The 7,500-nt window shown below is 48.2% G+C and overlaps 1 protein-coding gene across 2 annotated transcripts in view; it reads right to left on the bottom strand.

Annotated features, from left to right (window-relative positions):
• The window catches only part of rassf5 (Ras association domain family member 5), an 88,937-nt gene that overhangs the window by 61,481 nt on the left and 19,956 nt on the right, over positions 1–7,500 (bottom strand). The gene's annotated exons all lie outside the window — the stretch shown is intronic.

Raw genomic sequence — 7,500 nt, 5'->3', positions numbered from 1 at the left:
GCATTCAGTGGGCATTCAGTAGGCCATGCCAGTGGGCATTCAGTGGGCATTCAGTGGGCATTCAGTGGGCATTCAGTGGGCATTCAGTGGGCATTCAGTGGGCATTCAGTAGGCATTCAGTGGGCATTCAGTGGGCATTCAGTAGGCCATGCCAGTGGGCATTCAGTGGGCATTCAGTGGGCATTCAGTGGGCATTCAGTGGGCATTTAGTAGGCATTCAGTGGGCATTCAGTGGGCTATGCCAGTCTGGCCATCCCTGATGTTGAGGATGCCGTGTGGATCATGAGAAAATGAATCCCATCCAACTTGCTGATGTGTGTGTGTACTGTAAGTGTGTGTGTACTGTATGTGTGTGTGTACTGTAAGTGTGTGTGTGTGTGTGTAGGTATTTATACAGATGGCTATGTGTCTCGGTGTGTATGTGTGTGTGTGTGTACTGTATGTGTGTGTGTACTGTAAGTGTGTGTGTGTGTGTAGGTATTTATACAGGTGGCTATGTGTCTCGGCGTGTGTGTGTGTGTGTACTGTATGTGTGTGTGTACTGTAAGTGTGTGTGTGTGTGTGTAGGTATTTACATACATAGGGGCGTCTAGAATTCTAGGCCAGTGGGAATTCAGTAGGCTATGCCAGTGGGCATTTAGTAGGCCATGCCAGTGGGCATTCAGTAGGCATTTAGTGGGCATTTAGTGGGCATTCAGTGGGCATTTAGTAGGCCATGCCAGTGGGCATTCAGTGGGCATTTAGTAGGCATTTAGTGGGCATTCAGTGGGCATTCAGTGGGCATTTAGTGGGCATTTAGTAGGCCATGCCAGTGGGCATTCAGTGGGCATTTAGTAGGCATTTAGTGGGCATTCAGTGGGCATTCAGTGGGCATTTAGTGGGCATTTAGTGGGCATTTAGTAGGCCATGCCAGTGGGCATTCAGTGGGCATTTAGTAGGCATTTAGTGGGCATTCAGTGGGCATTCAGTGGGCATTTAGTGGGCATTTAGTGGGCATTTAGTGGGCATTCAGTGGGCATTTAGTGGGCTATGCCAGTGGGCATTCAGTAGGCTATGCCAGTGGACATTCAGTGGGCATTCAGTAGGCTATGCCAGTGGGCATTCAGTAGGCTATGCCAGTGGGCATTCAGTAGGCTATGCCAGTGGGCATTCAGTGGGCATTCAGTAGGCTATGCCAGTGGGCATTCAGTAGGCATTTAGTGGGCATTCAGTGGGCATTCAGTAGGCCATGCCAGTGGGCATTCAGTGGGCATTCAGTGGGCATTCAGTGGGCATTTAGTGGGCTATGCCAGTCTGGCCATCCCTGATGTTGAGGATGCCGTGTGGATCATGAGAAAATGAATCCCATCCAACTTGCTGATGTGTGTGTGTGTGTGTGTGTGTGTACTGTAAGTGTGTGTGTGTGTAGGTATTTATACAGATGGCTATGTGTCTCGGTGTGTGTATGTGTGTGTGTGTGTGTGTGTGTGTGTGTGTGTGTACTGTATGCGTGTGTGTACTGTAAGTGTGTGTGTGTGTAGGTATTTACATACAGATGGCTACAGTATGTGTCTCGGTGTGTGTGTGTGTGTGTGTGTGTGTGTGTGTGTGTGTGTGTGTGTGTGTATAGGCATTTACACCCTGATGGCTATGTGTCTCGGCGTGTGTGTGTGTGTGTGTGTGTGTGTGTGTGTGTATAGGCATTTACACCTGATGGCTATGTGTCTAGGTTAAAGTGGCGTGACTAATTCCCAAGGCCCTTAGTTTCCCTCTGCTGCCTCTGGAGTGGCCACACTGCTGAAACCACTAATTGCTTTCTCAAGTGGCCAGTGGTCTGCTAGTCCAGTGAAATATGGCGAGGAAGGGTCAGTGTGTGTGTGTGTGTGTGTGTGTGTGTGTGTGTGTATCACTTGCGCCTGGCCTTCAGATACTGCAGACGTCTACAGAACTGTACACAGGAGCACGGGGGATATATGTGTGTGTGTGTGTGTGTGTGTGTGTGTGTGTGTGTGTGTGTGTGTGTGTGTGTGTAGGTATTATTGACAAGGTGAGATTGGAAAAGCGGGGCGATCGCTCCTGTGCTCCAGGGAAGAGGAGCGCTAGCTGGCCAAAGGTGCTGAGGCGGCGCTAAAATCCAATCTCTGCTTCATTTAACGAGACTCGAGCACCACACACACACATGCACGCTTGCACACACACACACACACACACACACACACACACACACACACACATACGCGTGCACACCATGTCTGCAGCAGCAGTAACTCAGTAGTAAGGAATGTAACACACAAAAACACACACAAACACACACACACACACACACACACACTCACACACACACAAACACACTCACACACACACACACACACACACACACACACACACACACACACACACACACACACAAAAACAGCAAAACAGAACAAAAGCAGACAGAATGCCAAATGCATAAATCTTTGAAACACTGCAGTCCTGCCTGTCCAGTCTCCATGACGGTGTGTGTGTGTGTGTGTGTGTGTGTGTGTGTGTGTGTGCGTGTGTGTGTGTGTGTGTCGGGTGTCGGTGTGTGTGTGTGTGTTGGTGTGTTTGTGTGTGTGTGTGTGTGTGTGTGTGTGTGTGTGTGTGTGTGTGTGTGTGCGTGTGTGATGACCCTCTATCTCTGCTCCTCAGCCTCGTCACTGTGTGCACGGCCCCTTCCACAGCTCTCACACCAGACAGGTGCACAATGGCCCCTAGGTCAAAGGTCACGTGCTGTTATGATGTCACTGGCTGTGACATCTGACCTACTTTAGCCTGTGACATCATAACAGCCTCTCAGTAGCAGCTGTCTCCGGGTGAGATCTGGTCCTGATCTGGCCCTGATCTGGCCCTGATGTGGCCCTGATGTGGCCCTAGTCTGGCAGGCAGGGGTTAGATAAGGACAAAATGTCAGCCACATCCAACAGCTACACACAGTGTAAATACAGGATCCAATGGGCTGATTGTTGTGAACACACGCACGCACACACACACACACACACACACACACACACACACACACACAATGGGGGTGGTGGTTCAGTCACACAGACTTTGTAGACAGACTGTGCCATTTGTTTGAGGGCCATATCAGGCCAACGCAGGTCTTCTAATACGTCACACACACACACCCCCATATACATTAAACAGACATGTGAACACAACAAAGCAAGCTGTCAAGCAAAAGAGCAGAGAGCTTTTATACACACACACACACACACACATACACACACACACAGACATATAAACACAAAGCATGCTATCTAACACACACACACACACACACACACACACACACACACACACATACTGTGTAGACAAAAAAGTGATTGGTATCTTGAACAAAAATCCTATTCTTCCTCCAGGGAACAGAATGTACATAAGAGCGGCATCATCCTGTAACATCAAACGCGCACACACACGCACACACGCACACACACACACACACACACACACACACACACACACACACACACACACACACACACACACACACACACACACACACACACACACCACACACACACACACACACACACACACACACACACACACAAGCAGCAAGCTGAGGGCCTGAAGTTGCAGGAGTGTTTTCTGACTGAGATATAAGGGTCTGTAAGGGACTGTTCTGTTGTTCTCACACACTCATTTGTGCAAGACAGAGGTGTGTGGCTTAGTCATCGCCGGGAAAGGTGATGTCATCAGACACTTCTAAAATGACATAATGAGAGAGAGAGATAAAGTGAGAGAGGGATAGAGAGAGAGAGGGAAAGAGAGAGAGAGAGGGATAGAGAAAGAGAGAGGGGGGGGGCAAAATCAAACATACCTTCTAGAACAACAGCTGGTAATACATACTAACCCTGACGTCAACACAGCACCAACATTTCCTGTACATAATGTGAATGTGTCTGAGCATTTGTGTGTGTGTGTGTGTGTGTGTGTGTGTGTGTGTGTGTGTGAGTCTGTCTGTGTCAGCAGTCTGAGAGGAGAGTCAGATAGGTGCCACATCCAATGAGTCATGAGTGACATCTGCGTGTGTGTGTGTGTGTGTGTGTGTGTGCGTGTGAGAGAGAGAGTGTGTGCGTGTGTGCGTGCGTGTCAAGGTTGAGCACTCTCTACTAGACAAGGTGGCAAGTCTCCCCACAACACGCAATTCTCACAGACACACACACACACACACACTCCTGTTCAATGACTTTATATATGCATAAGGTCAACAGTATTTATTACCAAGATGAATGCAAGCAATATGTCATTAGCAAGCCCTACTTCAAAAACGAAAATAATAATATACAGCTAAATAATAGCCATATGAATATAAACATAAAGCTACATGCTATCCATATGAATATAAATATATAGCTACAGTATATAATAACAGTATAAATATAAATATACAGCTAAATAATAGCCATATGAATATAAATATATGGCTATATAATAACAGTATAGATATACATGTAAATATATTTATGGCTATATGCTGGCCATATGAATATAAATACATAGCTATATAATAACAGTATAGATATACAGTACATACTGTATATAGCTATGTGCTAGCCATATAAGCCCTTGGTCCAGCCCCGTGTCAGCACTCTGAGTCCTAACCAGCCCCAGGAGGCACCCTGAGATGAGCCCCCCCCCCCCCCCCCCCCCCCCCCCCCCCCGCGCGACCTTGGCACTGCCAGCATCACAGTGTGCCAACTCAGCTGGGCGGGTGTGGGCATGACAGGGCATATTCTCCTGCTCACTCCATCTCTCTGCAGGGCATTCTGCTGGGTACGAGCTAACAGCCGCAGAGTCAGGGACGCATCAACACAACCAGCATCCAACTATCATCAGCATCATCATCATCATCATCATCATCATCATCATCATCATCATCATCATCATCAGAATCATCATCATCATCATCAGCATCATCATCAGCATCATCACCATCATCACTACAACTATCATCACCATCATCAGTATCATCATCATTGTCATCATCATCATCACCACCATCATCATCATCACTACAACTGACATCATCATCTTCTTCTTCTTCTTCATCACCATCATTGTCATCACCACTATCACCACAACTATCATAACCATCATCACCTTCATCCCCATCTGAGCTAATGGCATGTCTGTGCTGATGGCATGTCTGTGCTGATGGCATGTCTATGCTGATGGCATGTCTGTGCTGATGGCATGTCTGTGCCCACTGTGCTGATGGCATGTCTGTGCTGATGGCATGTCTGTGCCCACTGTGCTGATGGCATGGCTGTACCCGTCTGTGCTGATGGCATGTCTGTGCTGATGACATGTCTGTGCTGATGGCATGTCTGTGCCCACTGTGCTGATGGCTTGTCTGTGCTGATGGCATGTCTGTGCTGAGCTGATGGCATGTCTGTGCCCACTGTGCTGATGGCATGTCTGTGCTGATGGCACGTCTGTGCTGATGGCATGTCTATGCTGATGGCATGTCTGTGCTGATGGCATGTCTGTGCCCACTGTGCTGATGGCACGTCTGTGCTGATGGCATGTCTATGCTGATGGCATGTCTGTGCTGATGGCATGTCTGTGCTGATGGCATGTCTGTGCCCACTGTGCTGATGGCATGTCTGTGCCCATCTATGCTGATGGCATGTCTGTACTGATGGCATGTCCGTCCCCGTTGTGTCCACTGTACCCTAGATCAGGAGGCAGCAAGAGGCTCATCTTGCAGACAGGCGCCTGCTCTCCTCTCTACTCCAACACATCTATCATCACACTCCTGACACACACACACACACACACAAAACCTTTCCAGACACACACACACACACACACACACACACACACACACACAGAAAAAAACCTTTCCAGACACAAACACACACACACAGACACACACACACACACACACACACCTTTCCAGACACATACACACAACACACACATACACTGTCTATGCTAGGAGGAAGTCCCAGAAAAACATCCACACACGTATCCACACATACACACAGATATACACACACACACACACAATCTCTCAGGCCTAACCCCCAGCTCCTAATCGATGCTAAACTCCATTTCCAGTCCCTTGCTGGGGGAAAAGCAGTCGTTTGGGGTATCATGTTTCTCCTGCGTCTCCAGTGAGACACACACAGGGCAAGAGCCTCCTCTGTGCACACACACATACACACACACATACATCATCTGCAGATACGGAAACTGTGTGCGTGTGTGTGTGTGTGCATGTGAGTGGCAAATAACCTTAAACCTGAATCTATTTCAAATACAGCAGGACACTGCACATGTCTGCTACAGCAGTGTCAGAAAACACCACCATCTCACCCTGCACACCACCATCTCACCCTGCATACAACCATCTACACCAAAACACCACCATCTACACAAAAACACCACCATCTACCCCAAAAACACCACCATCTACCCCAAAAAACACCACCATCTACCCCAAAAAACACCACCAGCTACACCAAAAACACCACCAGCTACACCAAAAACACCACCATCTACACCAAAAAACACCACCATCTACACCAAAAAACACCACCATCTACACCAAAAACACCACCATCTACACCAAAAACAGATGTGTGTGTAGGAGGCAGGTGTGTGTGTGTGTGTGTGTGTGTGTGTGTGTGTGTGTGTGTGTGTCTGTGTGTGTGTGCGTGTCTGTGTGTGTGTGTGTGTGTGTGTGTGTGTGTGTGTGTGTGTGTGTGTGTGTGTGTGTGTGTGTACTGCATGCTATGTGTCCAGCAGACAGGTCAGTCTGTGTCCAGTCATCAGGCTCCTGACTCGGCTACATTCTCCTGATCGCTGGACTTTTCCAGAGGGACCAGTCTGGCCCACACACACACACACACACACACACACACACACACACACACACACACACACACACACACACACACACACACACACACACACACACACACACACACACACACACACACAGAGACCAGTCTGGCCCACAGGCACAGCAGTAGCACACAGATCAATGCATAACTCTGAGGTCTATTCAACTATCCACACACACGCACACACACACACACACACACACACACATACGCACGCACGCACACACACACACACACACAGAGGGATAGGTTGGTTTGGGAACAGAAAGAAAGAGCGAGAGAGAGACAAAGAGAGAGAGAAAGGGAGATAGAGAGAGAGAGAGAGAGGGAGAGTAAGAGAGAGAGTGTACGAGTGTGAGAGAGACAGAAAGATAGAGAGAGAGTATGATAATGAGAGAGTGAGAGATAGAGAGAGAGAGAGAGAGAGAGAGAGAGAGAGTAAAACAATGAAGCCCAAACATTTTGATAGTTTGAATGAAGCAGGACAGACTACGTCAGCACTGCAGAGATTTCCTCTCTCTGCCCAACAGGCACTACGGACCTGTCAGATGTGGCACACACACACACACACACACACACACACACACACACACACACACACACACACACACACACACACACACACACACAGATATACGGT

This window comes from Sardina pilchardus, chromosome 9, assembly GCF_963854185.1.
Source record: "Sardina pilchardus chromosome 9, fSarPil1.1, whole genome shotgun sequence".
NCBI classification, from domain to species: domain Eukaryota; kingdom Metazoa; phylum Chordata; class Actinopteri; order Clupeiformes; family Clupeidae; genus Sardina; species Sardina pilchardus.
The sequence above is the reverse complement of the archived record's forward strand: the minus strand, read 5'-3'. Positions and strand labels throughout refer to the sequence as shown.